At 37.7% G+C, this 26,723-nt stretch overlaps 1 protein-coding gene and 1 non-coding gene across 4 annotated transcripts in view; both read left to right on the forward strand.

Moving 5' to 3' along the window:
* NFIB (nuclear factor I B) overlaps positions 1–26,723 on the forward strand; it is a 259,017-nt gene that overhangs the window by 18,461 nt on the left and 213,833 nt on the right. The window lies entirely within an intron of this gene.
* Positions 23,119–23,190, forward strand: TRNAH-GUG (transfer RNA histidin (anticodon GUG)). The gene has a single exon. It is a non-coding gene; the product is annotated as a tRNA-His (tRNA).

A 26,723-nucleotide genomic window follows, 5' to 3' on the forward strand; every position in this document is an offset into this window, starting at 1 on the left:
GAAACAGCCGTTTGCTCCTTACTCATCTTCTTGTTTGTTTTTCTACTGATTAGATTATAACCAGTAATCTACCTGGGTCCAAGGAGGGGATAAATATACACTGTTTAACACTAAGCTTGTTTGTTTGCTCTAAGTGAAATACAGCAAAGTCCTCATCTAGTATAAAGACCTAAGTGATGTAAAGCTACTAGTTCAAAGTGAAGCTGAGACTATAGGTAACAAAAAAAATACTTCATGTTTAGAGGTATAAAGATGAAATGCAGAAGAAACATTTATCACCTTTCTGCAGTCAAAACAAAAGTGTTTTATATGTGTGTGTGTGTGTGTGTGTGTATTTGGTTTAAACACTGAGGAATCGGTAAAGTTTTCTCAGTGGGCTCCTTTGGACTGATTCGAGACAGGGTCGAGACATGCTCAGTATCCAAAAGCCTTTAGAAAAGCTGGGGGGAAAAAATTTGGTCAAGAAGTTAGAGGAAACATTTGTGAAGGGTAAATTAAATATGTTTAAGCAGGAAGAAGAATAGGACAAATGCATCTCAGCTATTCTGCTGTGAAAGCTCATGAGGTTACAAATATACTTTTGGTTTTTGTTCATAGCCTTTGTTCAATAGATGTGGTAGCTGAATTGCTAAGTTATTTTTCCGCTGAGAGGGATCAGAAATAAAAGTTTCATTTTTCCATATGTAAGAACAAATGTTTTTGGTTTTGGCTGACACAGAGAGCAAGATATTAAACTAAGCTCCTGCCAACTTAATCAGACATGGAAAGAGCACTGATTGCCTGCTGGAAAACAAAAGACATTAAATAACACTGTAGATTCTGAATGGAGACGTCCTCTTGCTAAAGCCCTCTGCTATTTGCTTTGGTTTTCTATTGTCCTGTTTCTCAGGGGAATGTTTTGTTGCAATGGCCATATACAGCCTTCCTGTGGTAGTTGTAGAATGGTCCATACTTCCAAACACAATTATCAGCCATTTGTAATAGAGCTTCAAAAACTCTGTTATGGTTGAACTGCAAGAAAGTAGGTAACTGAAGAAACCACAAATATTTCCATTTTAAACAGAAAAGCCTCTTTTTGTGGTTTAGTCAGTTCTGCCTAGATATTAAAAGTATTCTCTTTGCCAAAAGTGAAAAGATTTTTAAAAATATATCTCCCATAAGTTCTCCTCAAGTCACCATCTTAGTCCATTTAGTAGCTTTGTGTGTATAATGTCTTCTGTAACATTCCAAGATATCTGCAAAACACAGGTTGTATCTTGAAATTGCATTTAAGTTCTAATTTGTCAATTATCTAATTTGTGAATTGTGTTTATGTGAATATTCATACTTCTGTGTCTCATCTGAAAGGCCTGCAGATTAACAACAGTAAAATGCTATGGGATTCGTCCAAGTGAAAAACTTCAACGTGACTTTGTTATCAGTAGGCTACATCCTTCATAGTGCATTTGAAAAAAATCACCATTGAAAAATCCAGACAAGCAGGTTTTACAAGTATGGAGCAGAAATATTAGTATTGTCATGGGTATCTTAGTTGTCTTCTTCTTGAAAGTTTACTCCTATAAACTGATCTGAATGTAAGAGTGCAAAGAAATAATGCTGTTCAAAAGAAGGCTCTGTGTGTTTCATATAAAAAAAAAAAATCCCAACTCTCTAACTAGTAATTAAATCAGAAAACACTAAGAGCTAAAAAGAATGCTTTTGGAGGGTAGGTGAATGAGTCACTGAATCATCTCAATACAATTCTGTGAAATGAATGGCTTATCCTTGACATGCAATGATGGTGTCTCTAAAAACTAAAATGACTTGATGTATATGATACTACATGATTTATGTTTTACCTTTTAGACCTTTTATTTCCCCCCAGTAGTAATACAGATTTTCACGGGAGGTATTTTTTACCTGTCTGAAAATATGGAATTCTGAAAGTTCAGGCCTTTGAATGCAACTCTGTGCTGAGCTGGAAACAGGTAGTACTTTGGATTTAATCTGGTATTTTTTTGTTTGGATGGGTTTTTTTGCCTGGTCTCCAGTGGTCAGTCATATTTGTCTGGAAATCTGTTTGATATTCCAGGTTCCTAGAAACTGTTCTGGATCTTTCTGAAATCACTCTGCTGGCAATTTTTCCAACTGGCTCATTGGTATAATCTTGGTGTGTCAGCAGATTACACTAACAATTCCTTTCTTTCTTACAACCAGTTTGACAGACTAGATGAAAATACTGCCATGGCTCAGACATCTCTGTATTTGTGGCTGCAACAGATTGTTGTTCCCAGAGCTGGTGCACATCCGAGGCCTCTGCAGGCGTTGAGAAGGCTGTCAGGAGGAGAAGAGGCACACACACACACACACACACACACGCACACACACACCCAAACCCCCCTTCTTCATCCCACAACCTGATACTCACCAGGACTCGGATCTCTGGAGGTTGAGAGTGCCCATATCCTTCTCAATGCAGCTAAGACTGTTCTGAAGGTACAACATTCTGTGCATACAAACATACAGAAGTGAGTACACGCATGTGAGCAGGGCAATAACCATATGAACTTGTTAGCAACCAGGACTCTGGAAAAACAAATTAAAAAGAGAATGACATAAAAGGTGTCTGTGCATAGCTGTCTATAAAATAATATATACAGCGACGGGTTGTTTTCCATCCTTTTGGGGTAGGAGTGCTAAGCGCAATTAGCATGTCTGTACAACAAGACATTTGCTCTATGTGTGTTAAGATTTAGCGCAGGTTTCAGTCTGCCTGTTTTATTTATAATGAAATGCTAACTAAATTCAAGGGGAACTGTTGCTTCTCTTGTGAGGTTTTATAGCACCTTAACATCTTAGACTGTATTAAAATATGCATCAGTCAGCCCAGAAGAGAAGGATGCCAGAATGGATTTAAGAAAATTTAAATGGCAATCCAACTAACTGCAGGTTATGCCTCTTATTTCTTATGTGGCAGGCTTTAGACTGCTTTACTCAGTATCAGCTTTTCTTGTCCTACTTGATGGGGTAGTGGCATAAGCTAGATTCAACCATACTCTCTTTGTGCACATATTAAATATGCATGTGCATGTGTCATGCAGTGAAATGAGGGGGAGAAAAGGGTGTTAGCAGGTAATGTCTCATCTACATCACACAGCAATATCTCTAGAATGAAACAGTCTACCAAAAAATCAGTACTCTCTAACTAATTAAACTGCTACACCTATAAGGAAAGGCCCTTCACACTTGTGACTTAACCTACTTAACCTCTGAAACATTTATGTCATTAGTTATGTGTATATGTATATATATTTGTATATACACACCTTGTCAACACATTCACTGAGAAAGTACACAGCAATTGTATTACTGCTTTAACTCTCTAGTGGAGGATTCAGCAAAACTCCACTGTGATTCAGAGCAGGTGTGCCAGTGTCTGTACCATTATTTTAACCCAATCCCCAGCCACAATGAGTTTTCTGAATCATCTAAGAGCTGTTAAGAGCTGTCTTTAAGTAGCTGTTTTATATACATCTTCCTGGAAAGACTAATATGTATATGTTTATATATGTGTATAAAAATACACACACACACACACACACACACACACACACACACACACACATAATTTATATATATATATGTATCTATATAAGCAAGTACATGTTTGTATAGATACATGTCTATGTCTGTGTCTGTATATGTGTGTCTACTTGTGAGACAGAGGAAGATTTTCTAAAATTACATATTTATAACTAAGTGTACCCTACCTGTGCTGATCCTTGAAGTTCTCTTCATAAAGATGTGCAACCCATAATGAATGAAGAAACAGAGCTTGCCTTTGTGCATTATGCTTTGTTTGGAGAAACGTTTCTGTCTATTGGTTTTTAAACTCACCTACTCAGACTCTTCATATGCCATAAAATGGAGACTTCTAATTCTTGCTACACAGCCTGTGAAAGTTTTGCTTTCCAAATTAGTTATTTCAGAGGAGAATAAATAAATATTCTTTCAAGTTTGGTGCTAAGTTTAAATACCGTGTTTTGCTTAAATGAGTCAGGTGATTTGTTTCTTGCCATCCACATCTCATTAAGAAAGGATGACTACTTGGAACCCCCAGTTTTTTCATTCATTCTTTGCTTTCAGACCTTGTGTGAAGGGATGAGTGGGAACAAAGTAACCTAGGGTTGAGAGAGATTTAAGTATGCCGCCTGTGTTTTCCAGTAGTAAACCACAGAATGGCAAACTGGGGAATGAAGAGTCCCTCTAGGTAGGCTCAGCCATAGGCTCAGCCTTGGGCTCAGACTGGGCTGCCCAGGGCTTCTCCCAAACAGGATGTGAACCCCACTTTACTGAGAGCTTGTGCTTCTCACCTTCCTGTGCATCTTCTCCCTACACTCCTCCCAATGTCAGGAGTGCTGCTGGGTGCCTCCTGACCCAGCTGAACCAGCCCTGGACCTGGAACCTCTCCTTCCAGGTCAAAGGCTCCACTCCCACTGTGTCAGTGGTCACCCTACACATTCAGCCAGTTTGTGGGGTCCTTTCTGTACTGTGCACACAAAACTAGACACAGACTTGTACTGAAACCATGACTTGCCTTTGTTCCATTTTATTCCTCCTGTATACTTGAAACAAAAGATTTGGCATGCAAAAATGTGTTTGTTGTTTCCTTTTTTCTGTTATCTATGTTATATGTGTACGTTAGTGTTCCTTCCAATCTTGTCTATCTATAAACATCAAAGAATTAATGCAGAGCAATCAGTTAGACAGAAACCTTGCAGGACTTACTGCACGAACTTTAGTTCTTTGTAAGCCTGGAAACTTTAGGTAGATACAGAGGTCTAGGAAGAAACACACTTTTTTGTCTCTTTCAATTTTGTCTGCCATTTCCTAAATAGTTTCCTCCTTTATCTATTTGTTTAAATCATATTTCTTTGAACATTTTTTCCAAAGTACTCGTTCTCGCCCTGCGTTTGTGCTGGGAACAATTTTCCTGTAAGTTTCTTGCTTCAAGCAAGACCTTGAGTATGATCAAAGTGTAGTATTGAGGGCAAAAGGTGAATTGAAAAAAAGAAACATCATGAATGAGCCACTAACCAAGGGAAAACAGAGGGTTTTCTGATAAGGTCTGCATATTGTGTGCACGAATATTACATTTATTTTTTTGGGGAATAAAGCGCCAGACCCTCAAAGCAATGATAAGTAGTTTACATTCTAGTATAACCAAGACCTGTTTGATCATATAATTTTAGCCACTGCTGAGTGATATTCTACGCCAGAGGAGTGGGAAACAAGAAGTTCTGCAAGTGGAAGGAATGGAACAGATTGGGTTTTAGGAAGAATTTTAATTACAATATAGAAGAGAAAATAGTCTTTACACTGATCTTTAAAGAAAAAGAGAAAAAAACCTTATACAATCTTTCCTACTCTGGGTGAAAAAAAACCTCATCTTTTTGATGTAGTTCCCTTATATTTTACTTCCCATGTCTAGCAGTTAAGCTAATGGGAGCTGAAAAAATATTCTTTAGTAACCTATGTGGGAGCTGAGAAGGGTAAAAGGAAAACAAACCAAGCTTCCTCTGTGAAATGGGCTTGAAGCCCCATGTTTTTATGGCCTTCACTTAGGGTGCTGCATACCTGTGGCATCAGTAAAAATTTATGGGATCAGGTAAACTGATGCAGGTGAACTGTAACAAAGTTTAGGAAGTGTCATCTAAAGGTAATGTGCTTCAGAACTTTCTGACAGATAAAATGAAGTAATCTAGATATAATCTTTATTAATGAGGCAGGCTACAAAGAGTATTTTGTAAGATGAAAGTTTTTATGAAACAAAAACCACTGAAAATAGAAGGATACTTCTTTTTCTAAAGCAAATATTACTCCATGGGTACAGTCCAAAGGAACCACAGAGAAATACTTAACCTAGCACGAAGAGGGTTTTCTATCTGGAAAGAAAATAAAAATGGATGCTGATGATGAAAATCTGGTTCTACAGGGGAGATAGTGAAGTGACATGAGATTCTTCAAGGAGTGAATGTGGGACCAAGTTTTTTGTTCTTACCACAGGACAAAGGAACGGTCCGATTATTTGAAAGGTTGGCTCTGCATTCCTTATCAAGCCATAAAATAATCAGCAAAAGCAACAACACTAGCAAGAGCAAGTTCCTAAGTAGTGAAATGACAAATGTTAAAATTATGCTCCTAACAGTTACAGGATAAGAGCATTCACATGGATAGGACAGACATTGCCAAATCTTTGCTGGCAGAGCAAGGAAAAGCAGATGGAGCAAAACAAGTAAATAGTTAAAACCTAACATCACAAATACATCTGATTTTTCTTCTCCCGTAGTTTAGCATTCTGCCAGCACTTGAAGAAGTGTGTGTCAACAGAGCATCTGCAGAGCTTTATTTATAATGTTCATTAGATAACTGCCCCAGGTAAACACCCAAAGAAAATGCATGATAAATATTTTGTTTGTGTCAAAATTTAGCAATTTTTTATTGAATCTCCCCATTAAAATACCTCTCACGTACACATGTGCATGCATGCATTAGAGAGATGGCACTTCCTTTTCCCAGTGGATGAATACCAGCTTTGTTTATAGAGATCTGCACTGACAGGTCGTTTTCAGCAATTACTAATTTCTAGTCTAATTTTCTGGTCTTAATGGCACCGTGTTCTCCATTTCAGTACCTGGAAGTGTAAAAGAACAATGACCACAGCCTGATACACTAACCTGTTGGCATGTGCTAACTTCACTTTGCTGGGTTTCCAGATACCTCTCTGCATTTAAAGTCCCAGACAATAGATAGGACACCTATGTTTTACAAATCTTTTTCCTTATGACACACAAGTTTTGATTTAGTGAGACTGGGAAATACAGCACTCCATCTGTCTTTTAGGTTCTTGTTTTTACAGACAGTATCCAGTGCTACTAATACAGCAGTGTTTAATATTACATAGCATACAGGTCAGCTGAGCTCAGTCCCTGAGCATGGTGCTGTATTTGAGCAGCGGTTTCTGCAATCCTAAGATTGCAAGCAATGTAGGGAAAGGATTGTGGACAACAGAAATTCTGCAGGAATTCTATGCTGTATGTTTTTCTGGATTTTTTTACTCATTTATCTATGACAAAGCAAAAGGTTCAGCTCTCTGCGCCTGCACTAGCTCTCTGCAAGCATGCTATATAATGAAGGAACAGTTTAGTAGAAAAATTTTAAAACCCCTGAGTTTTTATGAGGTGTCATGAGGGCCTTTATACTCATGATTGTGCTAAAAGACTTTGAGATTTGCAAGTCCTTCTATTTTTAATAACTTACATGCATATATAGAGAGAATATAAATCATATTTCAGTTAGATAATTGTGTTCTTTTTCCATTTTATCCAGTTGGTTTGGCTTATTATTCAATTCCACTTTCAAGTTCTTTGGCTGTATTTTATGCTCCAACCAAACAATTTCAACTTAAAAGTCTTTTTCCTTTAGCCAGTATTTGGAAGAAAACTTTGCATTTGTCTTCATGAGAAAACAGTATGTTTTTTTCCTGAAGACAGCAAATCTGCTTTAAATTCTTGAAAAAATAAGACACCTTTTTTGTTTATTTGTTTGGTTAGTTGCTTGTAGCCCAAACTACCAACACAGATTAAAAGCCATGAAGATCTGTCAGCCAGTTGATTAAGGGTGAGAACTATGTATTGCCTTTTTTTTTTGTTGTATGTGACTTCCATTTGAAAAATTCAAATTAAGAACATGCCTTTTCAAAGAAAAATCAGTTGTTTGAACAAGCACTTGAAATCAAGTAGTGTTTCCTTGCCATATAATGCAATCTAGTACAGCAATTCCTCAACTGTTTCAGAACTGTGAAGATGAGTTACTTCAGTATGTCACTGTGCCTGGCTGACATGGCTATTCTGCTTCTGAAACAGTAGATATTATTCCCACGTGACCTTGGAATTGTTATTGCACATCTATTTTCTATAATTGCATTCTGAAAAAGGGTTTATCTGCATACAGCTTGCCTGTGTCAAAATTCCTTAGTTTGATTTTCAGGAATACTGTGTAGGAAAATCTTAATTTCTACCAAACTCTGTCTGAAGCTTCAGTGGGGAGTAGGGTTTAAGCTCTTCCAAGTATAGTCATATTTGATTATAAAACAGCACAAAAGCTCTGGGTAAATTTTTTTCCTGTCATTGGTGATGCAGACATTTCCTGTTCATATTGTCCTTTGTTCATGTCAGTTCTATGCTCAGATCAAATCAAATCTGTGCTTTAACTTGCTAGAGACATACTGTGGATATAAATTTCCTCTGCCTAAACTGGGAAGAAAAAATGGTGGTGTTTATCACTGTTAATATTTTTATTTATAAAAAGTAGTTTCCATTTAGTGAATTTCTTGCCCTGTAAGTTACCACCATCTACTTACATCACCTCACAATATAAACATGCAATATAAACACTTTGCTGCAGCAAAATCTTCCATACGTGTTATCAGCATTACTAGATGCCAAGTAGAGAGATATTTTCCCAAAATTTTTCATTTTAACATAAGCAATAGTTTTAATGAAGGTATAAATCTGGTTTGAAAGACAAAAGAGTCCTTGAGTCCCTCACGTGGTGGCTCATGAGAATGGCAGTAAAATATGAGCCACTGCTTTGCTGTACAGAAAGGAGTACAGCCTTTTGTGTGGAACAAAATATTTTGAATACAAGGACTGGACAGAAAAGGAGATCTTTTAGACTCCTAGCTGTTAGCTATGGAAATGATTTTGTATGTATTTTAAATACCATCACAGTTAGACTTCTACCATGTGAAGTCATTAATTCCTTCTTCAGAGGCTTTATTCGGATCTCAGAAGTAAGGGTCTGTTTTTATACATTAGTTGTAGCACATTATGCTCTCATATTTTAAGGGGTCATACCTGTGTTTATCTTCACAACTGAGGAGTATTTCAGAGTAAAACATTGAAATGTGGACACATGCTCCTATTCCTCTAAAAGTAACAAACTTGTGTGCATTTTCACATGAAGTTTGATTTTACAACAGGTTAATTTTATCAGACTTTGTGGCATTTCTCTCAGCAAATCACCATCAAAAATGTTTAAACCTTCACACACAAAAGATGTTTACAGTTGCCTGGCATCTCTTAAGGCACAGTGTATTTGATTCCTATATAAAAGTCAGCAGGTGGATCTTGGTAGGCAACTAGTCCAAGGGATGGTACACTGTCTGTGCTTTCAGTTTGTTGGTTTGCTGGCTGAGTACCACCATGTGCCATTACCTTCTTTAGAGATGAAAGCTGCTGCCCCGTCTGTGAGCTCCTGAGCAAGTGAGGCTCTGTGTAAGTGAACAAAAGACTTCCTGGTGATGCTGAAACAATGCCTTTCTGTCACATGCCTTTCTACACCAGAGAAGGTTTCAGATTAAGTTCTGGGTATTTAAGGACTTGTGCAATTACCGTCTGGTAGATTTCTTCACCACAGCTGCTATTCATCCCCTCAAGTCTGTTCTTTTCCTCCTCCTTATTTTAGCATTAATCTCTCCCATGACCCCAAATAATTAGTACAAAAAACTAGGCTGTGAAGAAATACTTGTTGCTCTAAAAGGAGAATCAGAAACACAGATTTCTCCAGTATCCTTACAAATGGCTTTCCTTCACATATTATGTAAACCTCTGTGAATAAATCTGATAATAGTTAGATCAGGACTGATACAAACATGTTCATATTTCTTTCATTCGCCACATATTTTGTTTCTTGTCCTTGGAAGAAAAACTTCCATATGTGACTGATAAAGATTTTGCCACTTGGGAAGAAAATACATCAGTGTCTCCATGGACGTCTTTAAAATTTCAGGCATACTAATCACAAAACTCCTCAGTGTTGCAATCTACTTGCACAAGAGATCAAAACAGGAAAAAAGAGCTCTTCAGGCAGAAGATGCTCAAAATTCCCCAAGTTCTTTGTGGAGAATAGATTCAGGAATAAAAGCTCTCCTGTTTCTCACTGTTTGCTGTGTCATTTGCCACTCTCCTGCTAAAGACTTGTCTTTGCTAAATTGGCACATCCAAAGGCCACATTTCTCTCTGAGGTGTGTGTCTATGTGTTACTTGCACTGAATGCAAACTGAGAACATGACCTGGCTTTGTGGGCTGACTTGTACAGCACCTAAATGCAGCCAGGCCCCTGCTGAGATCTCAGGGAGCCTTAGCTGACAGCTCGTGATGCGCCTTAAATATAAGGGTTGGAGAAGATAAAAAGTAAGCTGAAGCAAACCAGCACAATTAAGCCAAGACAAAACCAGAACTGTGTGTTCCCAGGGAGGCATGTAATGGGAATTCTTCAGGTGGGTTTTACTAATCCATGCTGTACTGCAATACAGATTGTTCTTAAAGTTGCTTTCATAATGGTTGCATTTAGACAATGACAAGAACTTTTCTGGTTCCCAAAATTTTTAATAGGAAAGTCTACAAAACAGAGCTTTTTTGCAATTAATATTATTTTTACATTGCTTTTTCTGTTTCTGATGTAGATAATAACATAAATTCCAAAATCAAAAATGGAGCTTTCAAGCTATTAGAAAACCAGCATATTTTATTTAGCAAATATACAGGAAACAAAGCAATTTTTTCCACATCAACAAGCTTTTTAGGAAGGTTTCTATATTCAGAAAGGCAGGAGGTCTCTTAAATTTGCAAAGGTGAAGATCTCTGGGGAAGATGTCCAGTGTAATGCATGACTCTGGTTATTCTGTGCAGTCTGCTTGGAGAAAGGGAAACTATGTTCAACCCCTCACACTATAGAAGCAGCTGATGCTCCTGTTAGAACTGCACTGCATTTTTTTACTTCTGCCATCATATTTGCCAAGTATTTATTGTGGTGACACAGAGGAGACAGTTCAGCCTTTTAGACAGGATTTGCCTTTAAAGAGAGAAAGCACACAGGCTGTGAGGACAGCCCATGTTGCAGTTTTACTGAACCGGAGTAGGAATGCATTTATGTAATAAATAGCAAGGCAGAGAGATGACCACTGCCTGCTGGAGCCCTTTGTAACACATGGCTTAAATAGATAATGCAATTTAACTGTCTAACCATATCTTCCTTACAAATGTAGGCAGAAACCCTCGGTAATATTAAAACAAACCTTTGACCTTTATGATAGCCTCACAATGGTATTTAAACACAACATTTTGGCAGCAATTTTCATATATGGTCGTGAACATTTAAAAGCTGTTGGGTTCTACTTTAAAGGACCGTCCCAGAAAACAAACAAACAAACAAACAACACTTTCAGTTTCAGTTTATATTGCTTTGTTTGTTTGCTGTTTTTCTTCCATAAACAAAAAAATGTGGAATGTTGACCACTTCATTTTTTCCAGCTGAGGCTACAGGAGATTAATATATTTTTTCTCAGCATCATGTTGAGAATAGAGAGAGTGGAACAGCTTGAGAACAAAAGGGGGCCTCTGTTTTTAACTTTTTGTTTGAAGGAGGATTATATTTTTGCCATAAACTTTGTCATGAACAATTTCTTAAAGAAATATTTTGTCCGATAATAAGGCTTGAATAATTCAGGGCAAGGAAATGTCTAGAGTTCATAATAAATGTTAGAGGACTTGACATTACCACAGATAACTTCAAATTTTAATCACTTGGCTAAAGTTGTTTCACTTCATATTTTGCTTGTTTCTTTCAGTTTCAGAAGAAGATCTTACAGATGAGCATAGTGCCATAAAGTATGGATGGGGGAGATTTAATCAATGCACACGGGAATGCACTGTACCACCAGACTGCAATTATTAGACCATTTCCACTTTCTTAAGAAGATCTTACTCTCAATTATTTGCTAGAAAATAAATGAGTAAACTAATAATAATGCTGGCGTCTTAGTCTTGCTTCCGTAATAGATGGCTCAGAAGAGATCCTTTGTAATTCAGTCTCAATACCATATGTCTCTGTTGACATTAAAGTGCTTAGTTCCAAATGAGTTGGCTTCATTCAAGCATCTTAATTCAAGAGTGGATGATTAGATCTTAAGCTAAAAACCTATTAGGATGTAAGCACTTATGTTGCTGAAAGGTATTAAAGGAACAGCATAGTGTGGTTGCAGATAAATCCTCTATATCTACTACTGATTGGTTAAACTTTGTTTGATCTTTAAACAACATTAAAAAGTAGCTGAGATGTACAAAGTTGAATGTCACATAACTAAACCTTGAACATATTTTATGTGAAAATAAATTTTGATGGCTTTTTGGGAGATGGAGAAGCTCAGATATTGGAAACTGGCACTCTGAGCAGAAGTAACATTAGATGTCTTAAAGCACACACAGACACTTTATCTTTTACAACTGAAAATTGTGGGTTTTGCTTTAGTGAGTAAAACATGGTAAATAATAAGAAATTTCAAAGAATTTTATTCAGTCATTCTTTGGCACAGTAACCACCACTTTTGATATTCCTGCAAGCTGTGTATTATATTTTATATTTTTATCTGCAGAGTAGTGAGAAAAAACCAAATAATAACCCAATCTTTGTGTTAAGTGGAAATAACTTTTACCTGATTCCTTACTGAATAAAACTAAAATTCTGAAAGTAAAAATTGCTATTTCAGGGAATTTATTTGTGGCATAATTTAACTCTGTATGTGACCCAGACCACTATAAATCTATGTTCCAAATGATATATTTTGTTTGCAGCCCTACAAAGGATATAAGAAAAGAAAGTAATTGTATATGGGTAACTTTGAAATCTTACTTAAATGTTATTTTAAAACATATTTAACAAAAATATCACAAAATGAATTTCAGAGCCAATCCCATGGCTCATGGGATATAATTTAATGGCTTTTTTGATTGCCTAGCTTTGATGTTTTAAAAAAGGCCTGCAAGGTAAGATTTTCAAGAAGTAACTCTTCCATAATTGTCTTAATAACTTAAATGCTCGTATTTTGTTAGTAGTCATATTCCCTACAATAATGCAGAATATGTTTTTAAAAAATGATGGATGTAAGTTGCAGACATCTAAAAACAAATTAAGATCTTGATGATGACTTTTTCAGATACATAGGAATTTTTTAGATATTGTAGCTTAGGGTGGAATATATATAATAAATTAGGTATGAAAAATCGAATTAAAAATGCTTTGTCTTGTTTGTGCTCACTTATTGATTGTTCTTGGGTTGTTTCTGTGATACTGACCTGTCCTCATTCCTTGCTGCAAAAATGGCATTCAGAATGCTGGAGAAGATGATGAATTCACTGGTATACACACTGCTATCCTGGGGAATAGAAAATAGGAAATAGTTTTGCAGGCTGTAATAAAAAGAAATGTGCTCATGTGTGAAAAGGTGCCTCTGCTTAGAAAAAATTTTTAGAAATTGATTCTGTCAGAGAGATACAGTCATCCTGGTGAATGAACAGCTATGAATGAACTTCTCTTTGAAGTTATCATTCGTTAAGAAGAAATCGCTAAGGAGCTCCTACTGCAGTTGAAAACCACACTTTTCATATTTAAATCTGTCAAAATGTCACAGAATCATAAAATCATAGCATAGTTTAGGTTGGAAAATACCTCCAAGAGCTTTTACTCCAGCTGTTAACCTGACACTGCCATGGCTACCCTGTCCCTAAGTGCCACATCTCCTTGTCTTTAAAACACCCTCAGGGACAGTAACTTCACCATTTCCCTGAGCAGCTTGTGCCAATGATTGACAATCCTTTCAGTGATTCATTTTTCCCTAATATGTGACCTAAACCTCTCCTGGTGCAACTTGAGACCATTTCTTTTTATCCTGTCACTTGTTACCTGGGAGAAGACTAAGCCTGAACTCAGCTATTGCCTCCTTTCAAGTAATTGTAGAATGATAAGGTTCTCTCCCAGCTGCTTCTGGCTGAATAACCCCAGCTCCCTGACAGAACTTGTGCTGCAGGCCCTTCACCATCTTCATTGCCTTTCTCTGGACACATTCTACAACCTCATTGTCTTTTTTGTAGTGAAGTTCAAAGAGGTCTGTAATTCTACAGGGCTTGGGAACCTGTTTTCTAGTGTTTAATAGCCATTTCTGTTAGGAAGCTGATGTTCTGCAAATGAGGGTTACCAGAAAATGTTGAATTTTTTGTGTCTATTGCAATGCTGTAGAACCCTGACCACAGTACCACTGCTGATTTTTGGCCCTGGAGATACTCTGGACCAGTGTCACTGGATCACTGGCCAATGAAATCCTGCTTAGGATCCAACCTGGAAGTCAAATCTGGTTTTCCCCACTTAGCCGCATCATGCAAGGCAGACTTATGGCCTCAGCTTCTTTGTGCTGTCTGTAGGAGCAGACAGCTACTTACCCACTATGTTAAAACCAGATATGTATGCTTTGGGACTAGTTTGAACAGTTTGAGCACATTCACAGCACACTTTTCAGACTATGACTTTGGTGTTCATCCAGTCATAAGCTGCATATCGTTGGCAGACACTATGAATTTCAGACAAATTGATCATAGGCAGACCAAGAAATATTTCACCCATCTATCCTAGAAATTTGCATCAGTATTGACAAGTCTTGGGAGAAAAGAAAGAAGAAGGAAGGGTGGAAGGGCAAGAGGTTGGAAGGCAGGAAGGCAGAGAGAAAGAAAGAAAGAAAGAAAGAAAGAAAGAAAGAAAGAAAGAAAGAAAGAAAGAAAGAAAGAAAGAAAGAGAGAAAGAAAGAGAGAAAGAAAGAAAGAAAGAAAGAAAGAAAGAAAGAAAGAAAGAAAGAAAGAAAGAAAGAAAGAAAGAAAGAAAGAAAAAGAAAGAAAGAAAGAAAGAAAGAAAGAAAGAAAGAAAGAAAGAAAGAAAGAAAGAAAGAAAGAAAGAAAGAAAGAAAGAGAGGAAGGAAGAAAGAGAGGAAGGAAGAAAGAGAGGAAGGAAGGAAGGAAGGAAGGAAGGAAGGAAGGAAGGAAGGAAGGAAGGAAGGAAGGAAGGAAGGAAGGAAGGAAGGAAGGAAGGAAGGAAGGAAGGAAGGAAGGAAGGAAGGAAGGAAGGAAGGAAGGAAGGAAGGAAGGAAAGAAAAGATCCTATTTTCAGCACCCTTTTCTTCATGTATTTGCTGAGACCTGGTACAGGACTGCAGCTAACATCATGCTCCTCTGCTGTGTCACAACAAATCCATGCATAAATCCTACATCCATCTGTCCCATTTAGATACATATACACAAGTAAATGGACTCCTAACAAAATCTGCTGCAATGATAAGTGAGGTAAATTGGTAAAGTAACATGAACATGTTTCAGTACAGACTTCCCCATTTTGAGTAATCTTCTGTATACGTACTGGTTTACAGGATGAAATAAATACATAAAATAATTAAGCCAATGGGGAAAGAGAGAGTAAAGGGGAGAGGGAGGACTAGCCAGTGAGTTGCAATGCATGAATTCACATTCCTTGAGACCTGAGAAAGACAGGAACCAGTCTAGGGTCAACTATTCCATACTCCTTGATAGCAAGAGGAGACAATTTGCATCAACTTAACTGATTCTTAGGAATCAGCTTGTTTCATTACTTCAGAAAATGTACATTTTCTGTAGGTTTAAGATAATTGCACTTTCATGAATGATAGAGAACTTGCAATCTAAAGCATAGATATTATCTAACCAAACAAAAGGATCTGAAAATTGGGGACATCCTCTGACTGTTTCAGCTAAAAAAGAATCCCACTATATTCCAGCTTATTGACTGGAAACTCTGCTTGACTTAGGCTTTAATTTCTAACAATTTATTTATCTGAATTGAGGACTATTTATTTTCTGCCTTGAGGACTCTGTTGTCTGTTTGGCCAGCCTTTAGTTTTGGTGCTTTCTCTCTTTTGCTATAACATTATCACTTTCAAAATGGCTAAGAGCAGAGCCATTAGCTATTATTTTCTGATTATGGGACTGGGGCTCCCAGCTTTGTTTCACCTTGCAGGCAGCACCTTAAGACAAAGATTAATGAGATGGATATATACCCTCAAGACTTGGGGGAGCTGTGTAGTGCTCATCAGTACTGACAGTGCACTGAAATTCTAACTAGCCAAGATTTACAGCTGCTTATAGCTGAAGATGCATAGCCCTGTGGCTCTACCCCTTCCATTTGATGCAGTTTGCTCTGACAGAACATGTGGCAGTTTGCTCTGAGAGAAAGTTGTATGGAAAATAATGCTCACTCTCATTTTATGAAGAGGTTGCAGATAAGTGCCATTAATGATCAATGTATCTCAGAGCTTGTGCAGCTTGCTGAAAAAGCTGAAGGCATGATGTTCCAGACTGACAGGAGGATAAGGGATGTGGCAGTTCTGATCTCACAAAAAGGCTAATGTTTTATCTCCTTCATACTTTTCTGAGTGCTTCAAGAACTCACAGTAAACAGAGAGTGATCAAATATCTGCTTTGAAAACTCTCATGAAGACATGTTCTATCTAGGGACCATTATCATATGTAGGTCATATAGCTTATGAGACCTGTCCTGGTTTGAAAGACAGGTATTTGCTAAGGAAAGCAGAAGCCTCCCTTTGAACTGAAAAATGTGATCCTTCCTTCCTACAGATTATTATGATTCTGAAATTAAGGGAGCTCTCAGGCAAAGATATGGGGGTAGGAATAACAGTTCTTTACTAGTATATCTAACAAGACAAACAAGAACAACAACAGCTATGAAATTACCCACAAACAGAACAGTAACTCAGTCCCAGTGTTTTTTGGCTGCAGGCACCTTTTCCCTGAGCTGCAGTTCCCAGTGCTGGGGGCGGGCGGGTCCCGCAGAGCTGCAGGAGGGCTGGGGGTGATGGCAGAGCTGTCCCAGGGGGAGAGAGAGATGGAGAGAGAGCTCTCCGCTCACGGTGTGGGTTGTGATACTCAGCAGAGTGCTGGATGGTGGCAGGTTACAGTGAGAAGGCAGCAGTGCAGGGTCCGACAGCAGAGAGGATGGTTCCTGGCGCTGGGATGGCAGGGATGGGACACAAGCAGCGATCGTCCTTCTCGTCCGAACTCCGCGGGGGAAATGGGGCCGAGCCAGAGCCTTTGGTCTGCTCTTCTGGTTGTTTGGATCTAGAGGGGTTTCCCTCCTCTCTCCCCTGCCCCTTGCCACCAGGGCCAAGTCAACAGGTATCTTAGCATGACAATGGGGAAAATTCCACAGAGGGAAAAGGGAAAGAATCAACCCCCAACAGACTTTAGCTCAGTTTTGTTGGTTTGACTGCTTTGTTTATTACTATCTCCTTATAAGGAATTTCACTTGTCCTTCTATGTCTGCTGAATGTAGACATAATTCATCTCAGCTTTTCTCTGGGTGCCTTCTCCAGACTTGCTATCCTCAGACTACGTTTGGAGGTACAGGGAAAATTTTCTGCCCTCCCAGGACATCACGTCTTCACCCTTGAGGGGAATCACAGATTACTGATTCAGTATCAAAATTAGGGAGAGATCAGTACTAGTTCGTGCTGTACCTCAGGCAAGCCACAGTGCGTATTTTGATAATTCAAATTGATTTATATGTTTTTCTTGAATAGTATGCAAAAATTTTAAAGAACAAGAACCACTTAATAAAAAATTCCTGCCCATAAGGATCTTCAACTGTAGGAGTAAAATCAACATGAATATTCAGAAAGACGGAGATTTTTGCAAGAAGATAAAAGTTAGAAACAGAAGGAACAACGGATGACACATTCACTTGTACTAGAAACACTGTCAGAATGAGATGCCAGTGCAGGTTTGGACTGCGCATCAGGACCATTGGACATCAGGGTAGGAAGTTCCACTTATGATATGGACTTTGGAAATTTGCTGCTCATGAATAGAAGTGCACCTGCTTTTCAGAATCTTGGCCTGAGCACTCTGCTGACTGTAGCTTGAGCAAGGTGGGGTGAATGGCAGCTGACTACAATTTTCTTATCATTTACACAGGAGTAGTGCTGTAAAACTTATTACACAACTCTGCACAGAACTAAGTGATGCTGATGGTATGGCATTTTGTTGCTTTGAAGAGTTTAGCCATAAATGTTTAGCCATAAATTTAGCTATAAATGGCCCTTTGTGCCATAAATGTCCATATTTAAGTATACATGGTTGCAGAAGTAGCCATGTAGTAGTAGTAGTAGTGTCTTTGGGAATATTCTGTTTCTGTAGGCAGATAGAGTTCTGGCTGAAGAATGCTTGGATCATTTTATTCACTCTAGGCCTCTGGCTACCAAAAAGAAACTTAAAGGCTTCAGGAAGAGAAAAGATCAGAAAAAACAGAAAAACAAAATCTTTAGAAGGTGGAGAAATTAGTTCACAAAAAAGTTACATGTTGTCAGCTAAAGGAAAAGAACAGACATTTCCATAAATTTTTTTTTACTTTTTTGACTGACTGTTTGAGTGTAAATTGCAAAAGAAAAGTATTGTACCATTGTACATTGCATTTGAATTCGAAGAAAAATAGGAATCCCAAGGTGACTCTTCTGTGCTAGGACTCTTAGTGTATGAGATTACACAGAAAAAGTATCATTGCCCTACTACTAGAAATAATATTAGTAGAAGAAAAGAGAAGACTACTTGCTGATGGCAGAGCTGTCTAATGAATTGCCAAAGAGTCTTTGCAGCCCAGCCTTTACTTCTAATGGGCATTAATTGTATTTTCTATCTATAAACAGACTAAAGTGAAGATCTGTGCAGAATCTGCCTAAGAAAGTATTGTAGCCAAATGGCAAACACATACACAACATGGGAAACTTCTATATTCCCATATAATCCTTTTATAAGCTACTCTAAGCTACCAGCAGGAATACAGTGTCTCTGTCCTAGGCTCAGCAAAATGACAGTCCTTTAAGCAGAAAGAGGAGTAGGTTCATCCTCTCCTGGAGATATGGACGGCATTCTCCCACCCTCCCGTGAGTGGCTTTAATGCCCACGCTTTATTGTGGGGTGAAATCTGGATCAGCTGAAAGCTGCCCCTGCAAGGCAGGAGATGCAGTGCTGTAGAGTGACATGTTGTACTTGTGCAGCACCAAGGGCTCTGCAAGGCTCACACAGACCTGTTCCTTGCAGGTGAAAGAAGGGGAGCATATCTTCCCTTTGGGAAGTTGGTTCAGTCCATATTGCTGGCATGCCTACACAGAATGCTGGTGGTGAAAATGCTGAGCCAAAGGCAGTCAGCAATCATTTGAGCAGAAACTATTTGAGTGCCATGCATGTATGTAGCAATTTAAGGAAAAAAAATCCCTTGTGCCTTGCAACTGTGAAATACTGCCAATCAGAACTGTTTATATACAGAACACTATGACTTTAGACTCTCCAAATGATGTCATCCATCCAAAGGAGTAGAGCAGACCTCCAGATGCTGACCTGAACTCTTTACAGTACTTAAATATAATTTTATCTCCTCCCTTCTTTCATGTTTATTAAAAAATACAATCAGTGAGGATAGGAAATGTAAATATTGCATAAGTTAACTGTGCAATGAAAGCTAACATGGCATTCACCTTCCCTCAACAAGGGCATTGGATATGTCCATCTAGACAGTGTGAGAACTCCAGCAGCGCATCAGTTCATCCAAGCAGCATCTCTGACCTGGGTGATGACTGTGCCTCCTAAAAATGCTAAACTTTCACAGCATGTCATTATTGCTGCACCAAAAACTTTTAAATCCTTTATGTTTTTAATGACAAAGAGCCTTAAGCAATATTTTTTCATCCTGTAATAAGTCCTGTCCTAGTTTTCACTGAGACAAATCATTCATGTACATGTGTGTGGAGATAGGCTTTCTTGCTTGAAGGTATCCATGAAAAAAAACAAACACAGAAATACTGTAGAATTCTCTTTCTAATATTAAAAAACAATACTAGAAGAGACTTTTCATTTGTAAATCCCAAAATGTCTTGATATGACAACTGCCTACTGTAAAGTTGCAATAACCATTAAAAATACATATTCAGTGTCCTGTTGCAAACTGTGACAATTTAGACTAAGTAGTCTAAAAAGAGGATAAAGCCAAGTTTGAGCTTTGACCTAGCACTCACATCTGCTCTATCATGTGGTCAGAATGAATGTTTGAACTGCATGAAGTTACTCTGAGAGTCATGGAAATCAAGATTGTTACTCAAAATTAAGTAGAGCTTGTCTCTGATTTTTAAATTTAGAAGAAATACAACCTTTCAGGTAGAGAGAGGTATAAAACAGGGTGAGAAACCCAGATATGTAGTAGTAAGCAGAGGAGAGACCTGAACAGCTTCTCCTGTCTCCTCTGTGTATGTCTTGGGCTACTCGGCTCTCTGTGTGACAGGGATATGTCTGTGTCAAGTTTTTCTGACAAATCTTGGACATGTAATTCACTGCAAAGGCAGAAAAGTAAAAAAAATTTCATGGCCTGATGCTGTGGGCACTCAGCTTGACCACAAGCTAGAAGAGGCAAGTCCTATTAAATGTTTGCCTGTCCTAAAAGTAAATGACAACAGAGATTCATCTTACATTAATTAATAATCTAAAAGGTAAAGACTCTCATGTGGAAACGAGATAGATCTATACCCTATTTGTATACATTTCAAACTGCCCAAGTGCCTGTTGGCTGTTGGAGGCAGTCTGTGTGTCTTCAGATTGCTCTTTTTTACTTTTGACCAGAGAACCAAACCTGAACCAGGGAAACGTTCTATCCAAAACTGATGAGTTAACTGAAAAAGTAATTGTTTTGAAAGATTTTCCAATAACTTTGCAGTTGTCTTCTGAGCCTAAGATAAAAAGGCTGAACTCAGGGACAGAGAATTGAAAGATGAAGCAAATACTTCACAAAGCATGCTCACGTGCACTAACATTCTTTCAGGGCAAAGTAGAAACCAGTAATAACATTTTCTAATAGAAATTATAAAAAATAATCATAAATGCCAGAAAATGTGAGATGTGTAGAGATTAAATGAAAAGTAGTACCACTCTAGAATAAGTCCTGAAATTGTAATTTGTTACCCGGTGGTTACTGCTTGTTTTCTCATCTCAAAAATTTGTGTACTGATCTTAAAGGTTTATGAATGTAATTGCTGTATTATATTCTCATGTAGAGATAGATCTAAAATTTAAAAATTGTACATCAAGTGACTCCAATTTTGCAAAGAGTACATTAGATGATGTAGTAAACTTCATACAATAGGACGGAACTAGAAGTGGGGCTTTTTGTAGTTGTTTCTTTGACACTCAGATTTTAAAAAAGTCACATGATATTCTTTGAGCGGAATTTAGCAAACCAATTTCACTATGGCAAAACTAAAGCAACTCTATGATTGTGATGGGAGGTAACACTGTAGTGGATCAGTACATCTTCCAGAGTTTGCAAAAAGCCTGTTTCATAACAGCTATAAGTGTTTAAACCACATTTAAAATCTCCATAATCTCCTGATTATCATGTTATAATGCACCTCAAAGAGTCCTGCAGTAATTTTAGCTTAATGCCCTTGCTTTGAAGGGGGGGATATCATGGACAAAAACCTGTATCTATAATGTTTACTTGGCTTCTGTCTTTAGGAGAAATCTGTATGTTCTGAGGCATTCACCCAAAACCCAAATTCTTTAGTACTTCAAGACAGGTAACCAGTAATAACAAGATCTGAAATTAGAAAAACTAAAATTATTTAAAATCATATGGAAATGCAATAAATATTCTGACAGCTCTGCCTTCACAGGTCTATAATAAAATGAAACTTCAGAGAAGATACTACTGAACAATTTTTTTCTAGATTTGTTCGCCTCCATGATGTTGAGCAATGCCATTTTCCTTCCTGTGAAAAGGTATGTTGACTCCTGAGTGAAAAATTCTATTCTGGTCATATTAAGCCATTGGGGAAGGCAGTAGGGGGAAGTACAGCAGTCCAAACCAGCATTAAAGCATTCTTTTGCTCCAAGTGGTCCCACCAGCCACCAGAAAGGAATACTTTCTCCTTCCCTTCTGCAGCTCCAGTGGCAGGGTGGGCCTCCATGTGAATGCAAGAAGTACCCGTGTTTTACCTAAGACCTTTTCAGGCAGAGCAGAGCAGAGTCTGTTCAGTAAACTTGCATTTTAAACTCCCAGCCTCATGTTTCTTTTGTACAGTCTATTTATGAATTATCCCAGCGTGCAGACCTTCATCCAGAGTAAATCCCCATCTTAGCATGCTGAAGACATGCTGAGGATATGTTAATGGTATTGCATATTACAGTCTAGTAAGGTTTTTGTAAGTCTTTCTCCTTCTTCAAAGATTCAGTGGGACATGAACAACTGCAGTGGTGGTGCTGCTGTGCTCTCCAAGGCAATTAAGGAGACAACATTTTGTATTAAAACAATGAATATAACAGGAGAGGTGATCTCAAAAAAACAGGCTGCATTTTCTGATCAGGACTTGAGTGCCCAGAAGTTTGCCCTTTATTCTTTTTCCTCATTATAATATTACTTTATGCTATGTAGCTTGATTTCTGCTGCAGGTTTCATTTTAAAGAGCTAGTAATTGTTTTGCTGTTCTGCCTATTTCAATATTGTTTGCAGTGTCCTTGTCCCTGAATATCTGTAAAAAAGTAAGTGCTACTTAGAATCTCAGCTTCAGGATTACAGTAATTGATGATCTTCACTCATAGAAGCAAAGGGCTTGCTCCCCTTGGACTTCATCTGTTGTGTTTGGCCATTTTCTTTCACAGAGGCAACTTGAATTCTGGAAAACATATCTTTTTTATATGTTTTGTGCTCATGGCAGAGGTAAGGAAGACGACGTCCATTAATGCAAACATTTACACCATAATCAGTCAGACCTGGTTCAACTAATCAAATGTAAATTTCAGTTAAATAGATTGTGATAATTTGTTTAAATCTGTACCTACACTGTCAGTCTTTTCTGTTGTCATGCTTTGCTATCCCCATTACTGATAAAATAGGAAAAAATACCTCTGGGAAAAATTTTAAAGGACAGGAGAAAGTATATTATAACAATCTGAACCTTTTTTTAGGCAATTCTGATAAACATGGATTATTACGAGTAAGGAAAAATAAGTCGGAAAGCAATTTCGAGGTGATAATTAATCGTGGGAATGTTCAGACCAAGCTGCTGCTAACACTCAGTGTAAACTGCAGGTGGCACCATTTATACAACATTTTAAAGAGCACCAGGGAAAAAAATTCTGCTTTTTAATTTGAGTTTTCTGACGGCTTGCCGTGATCGTATAGTGGTTAGTACTCTGCGTTGTGGCCGCAGCAACCTCGGTTCAAATCCGAGTCACGGCAGGGATCATGTCTCTTTTGAAGAGATGTAGTTATAGATTGCATACCAAAGGTAATCTATTAGTGATGTCTAAGACTAGGATGAGAAAGCATTTAGAAGCTTTGTAACATTTACAAAAATGTTTTTCTAATAGCCTACATAGTATGAGCAAGTATTAATTCAGAAATCCTGGTGCCAAGTGGGATTTTTTTTTAATTTAATTTTTTAATGTATATATCATGATAGATGCAGTCTCATAGTGGCCATGGAATTTTTACTACTTACAGCTACTTAGTGTCTGGACTGAGCCATCAAAACCATTAAGGTTTTGATATTTCCTACTTTCTCGTGCTAATAAAACAATCAGGCTGAATTGCTTGGAAATATGATAGTGGTAGATGTGGAAATCCTGCTTACCTAGGTCTGGACTGTGGTCAGCAGAAGTGTGGTGACAGACAAGAGGGACCATCACTTATGTGATGATTCTCTTTGTTTTTATAGTAGGAGCAGTATGTAGTTTCACTGTCCTGTTTCACTGAGTAGTATGGATTCAGATTCTCAGTATGGAGACTTCTAAAATTACCATTTTGATTTAGTAAATTTGTTATGGTACCTAACAGCGGTTTGTGCAATAAACAACAAAAAAAAATACATAATTGGTAATAAGTAAATTAATAATACACCATTATTATGAGTTAAGAAAATAATTTGTAAGCTACTGAATAGTTTCTGGAAGTTGGTCCTTTTAATTTAATATGGAGTCAATTCAAGAGCAAGCACTGCTTTTCTCTCACTTCTGCATCTGACAGGACATCAACCCCTTTATAATGGATAACATCTCCAAAAACCCCAGACAGATTCAAGCTTCTTACAACAGGCCAGCTGATTTGGAGTGTGAATGACAAGTGCCTTTCTCTGTCTCTCCAAGGGAACAGGAAAATTCTTTAACATCCCACTGAGTGAGGAAGTGAAACAAATCTTTTTTAGTACCAGTGACAGGAAAAATCAAAGCCCTGCATGCCTGGAAACCTGGGAGAGCACATCACCTTTGGAGGCTGTGGGTTAGACGTCCCAGTTTTGGTGTAGTAAGCTAATGAACCCTGGCATGTTATGACCTTCCTCAGGTATATGAGAGCTCTTTCTGTTGCATTTTTCAAAATATCTTTGAGTATTCCTCTGATTTGCCTTACATTTCCTGTCGAAATATCATTCAGCCTTTTAAGAGCATGTCAGAGAAATTAGCTTGTGAATTCTTGGTCTAATTGATGAGACAGATGTGACTGATTTCCCAAAAGAAAGCTATTTAGAAATATGCACTAACATGAAAGAGACTAGGATGATCTTTCATACTCTATCCCTGCTGTATTCTTTCAGAAATGTCATCTGCTGTGTTAGATTTTATGAAATCCAGAAATAGCAAATTAGCTCATCACAGGTGCACGTACTCTTTAAAGAATCCTAGTAAATTTAATCCTAAAAAAGGAATTTAAAAATGCCAAATATTTTGCTCTATTCGTGCATTATCCTGAGGCTGCTAAAGCACTTAAAACCTCACCCCTGCTTGACCCCAACCTACCTGGAACTGACATCTCTATATTCAGTGTTCATCTTTAGCTAAATATTACCTTATTGTAATTATTGATGATTTTGAAGAGTTTCATTTGGACAGCTGACAAAATCCAAGTGCACTTTAAAAAAAATGATTCTTTTTTAATATTGGCTTACTTGAAAACAGTGGCTATTCAGTTTGATTTATTTAATCTGTGATATCAATATTGGCTTTGCTAGCTCAATGGTCATGCTATAAACTCAGACTGAGAATGACATAGGCAGATAATCAGACCCTTCTTATACCACTTCTCCCTCCAGTTATTTATTCTCTTCACAAGAACAAGAAAATTAAAAACTAGCTTCATTTTGGAATATAAGTATGCAAGTGCAGATGGCTCCCAGCATTCCACTTCCTCAGAAAATATTTATCAATTTTCCCTTCTCTTTAGAGGGAAAGAAAACAAAAACTTCAGTGCAAAAGAGTTTCCAAGGATAACAGGTCTGCAGACTAGGAAACACAAAGAGGTAATCCTGGAACTGATTTTTAACCTTGAATTTCATGAAGATTTTCCTGTATGTTGCTGGAATATGTGGATCATCACATCTAGCAGACATGTCCACATAACACTTTTCCAGCTAGAAACCATGGTCTAAATAATAACAGTAATATATTTAAAAAGATTAACATATTTACATAAATCTATTTCTGAAAATCTGAATTTTTTATTGTCTAAGAATAATTTGGGGGCCACAGAGAAGGATCCACTTCAGCAACCTTCTCTACCTTTAGGGAGCAAACTGAAAGCAAGCATGAAATGAATAGTAGTTTAAAAACAAGGTGTGAGAAAAGAGTACATGACTTTTTTGAAGTTTTCCCATGTCATTTCTTGCTTACTATTTTTTTTTCATGCATGGCTTATTCTGCATAAAACTTAAAATCTTCAGGACATGGAGGTGTGTCTATCTTCATATCCTCTGCACGACTACTTTGTTTCTTAGCACTGAAACAAAAAATATGATGTATTCATCAAGTTCTTGGGGAAATATTTCTTTCTTGTTATTATATCTTAACATTAGCTGTTTATTAGGGCCAAAACTGCTAGAGTTTTTAAATTATAGAGAAAGACAGCTAATTTTTGAAAATGCAGCACTGAACAGGTCTTGGAAAACTTTTGAGACATCAATATAGGCTATTGTAGGTTTCTGTTATTCTTCATTTTTCAGGAGTGCAGCAAAGCTGGTTGTATCCTGTCTGATGTCCATATTGGGTATTGAGCAGGATAGAAGGCAGTGGCTGGTTTGAATCTGCAGTCATCAAATCTAATTAATTCTGGTTTTTTCATTCTCTTTACAGGAGTGCAGCTCATACTAAAACTTTTATAGGTCCCTTCTGAAATCCTTTCAAAAGGCTGTGGTCAAGTAGACTCTTTGAAAGGAAATATGTGGTAAAAAGAACTTCTGAAAGCTTAAATACCTGGTTGTGCTTTAGCAAAAAATGCCAGGAATTCACTTCACAGGTGGGATGATTTTACCTCTGGAAATTCAGCTCTGAGTTTACAGGCTATTATTGCAGAATGGGTAGTAATTGGGAAAAATTTGGCAGACAGAGAAATTCCTAAGCCTGATGTGTAAACAGTACTGCATAAACAATGTCTGATGTTGCAGTTCTGTTCTCATAATCTGTCTTTGGTGTTTCTTGAAAGAAAACATATCCTGGTCTCTGGACTGCTTCTTATTCATAGTGCTTCAGCAGTCACAGCCCTGGAGAGAGCTGCACCAGAACATGTGTGAAGACTATTGTCCAGTTTTTTAAGCTTTTGACTTGTACCGCTTTTGGTTAAGCTTTGACACAGGTTTGAGTCCTGTAATCTTTTGCACTACAGTTCAAACTACTGAGTAGGGCCTGGTTTTACTACATCAAAAGCTCAGCACAAACCCAAACCCACCAAATATCTCCAAAACTATCTAACTAACAGTTTATGTTTCACTTCTTTAAAATTTATTT

This window comes from Cinclus cinclus, chromosome Z (assembly GCF_963662255.1).
Source record: "Cinclus cinclus chromosome Z, bCinCin1.1, whole genome shotgun sequence".
NCBI classification, from domain to species: domain Eukaryota; kingdom Metazoa; phylum Chordata; class Aves; order Passeriformes; family Cinclidae; genus Cinclus; species Cinclus cinclus.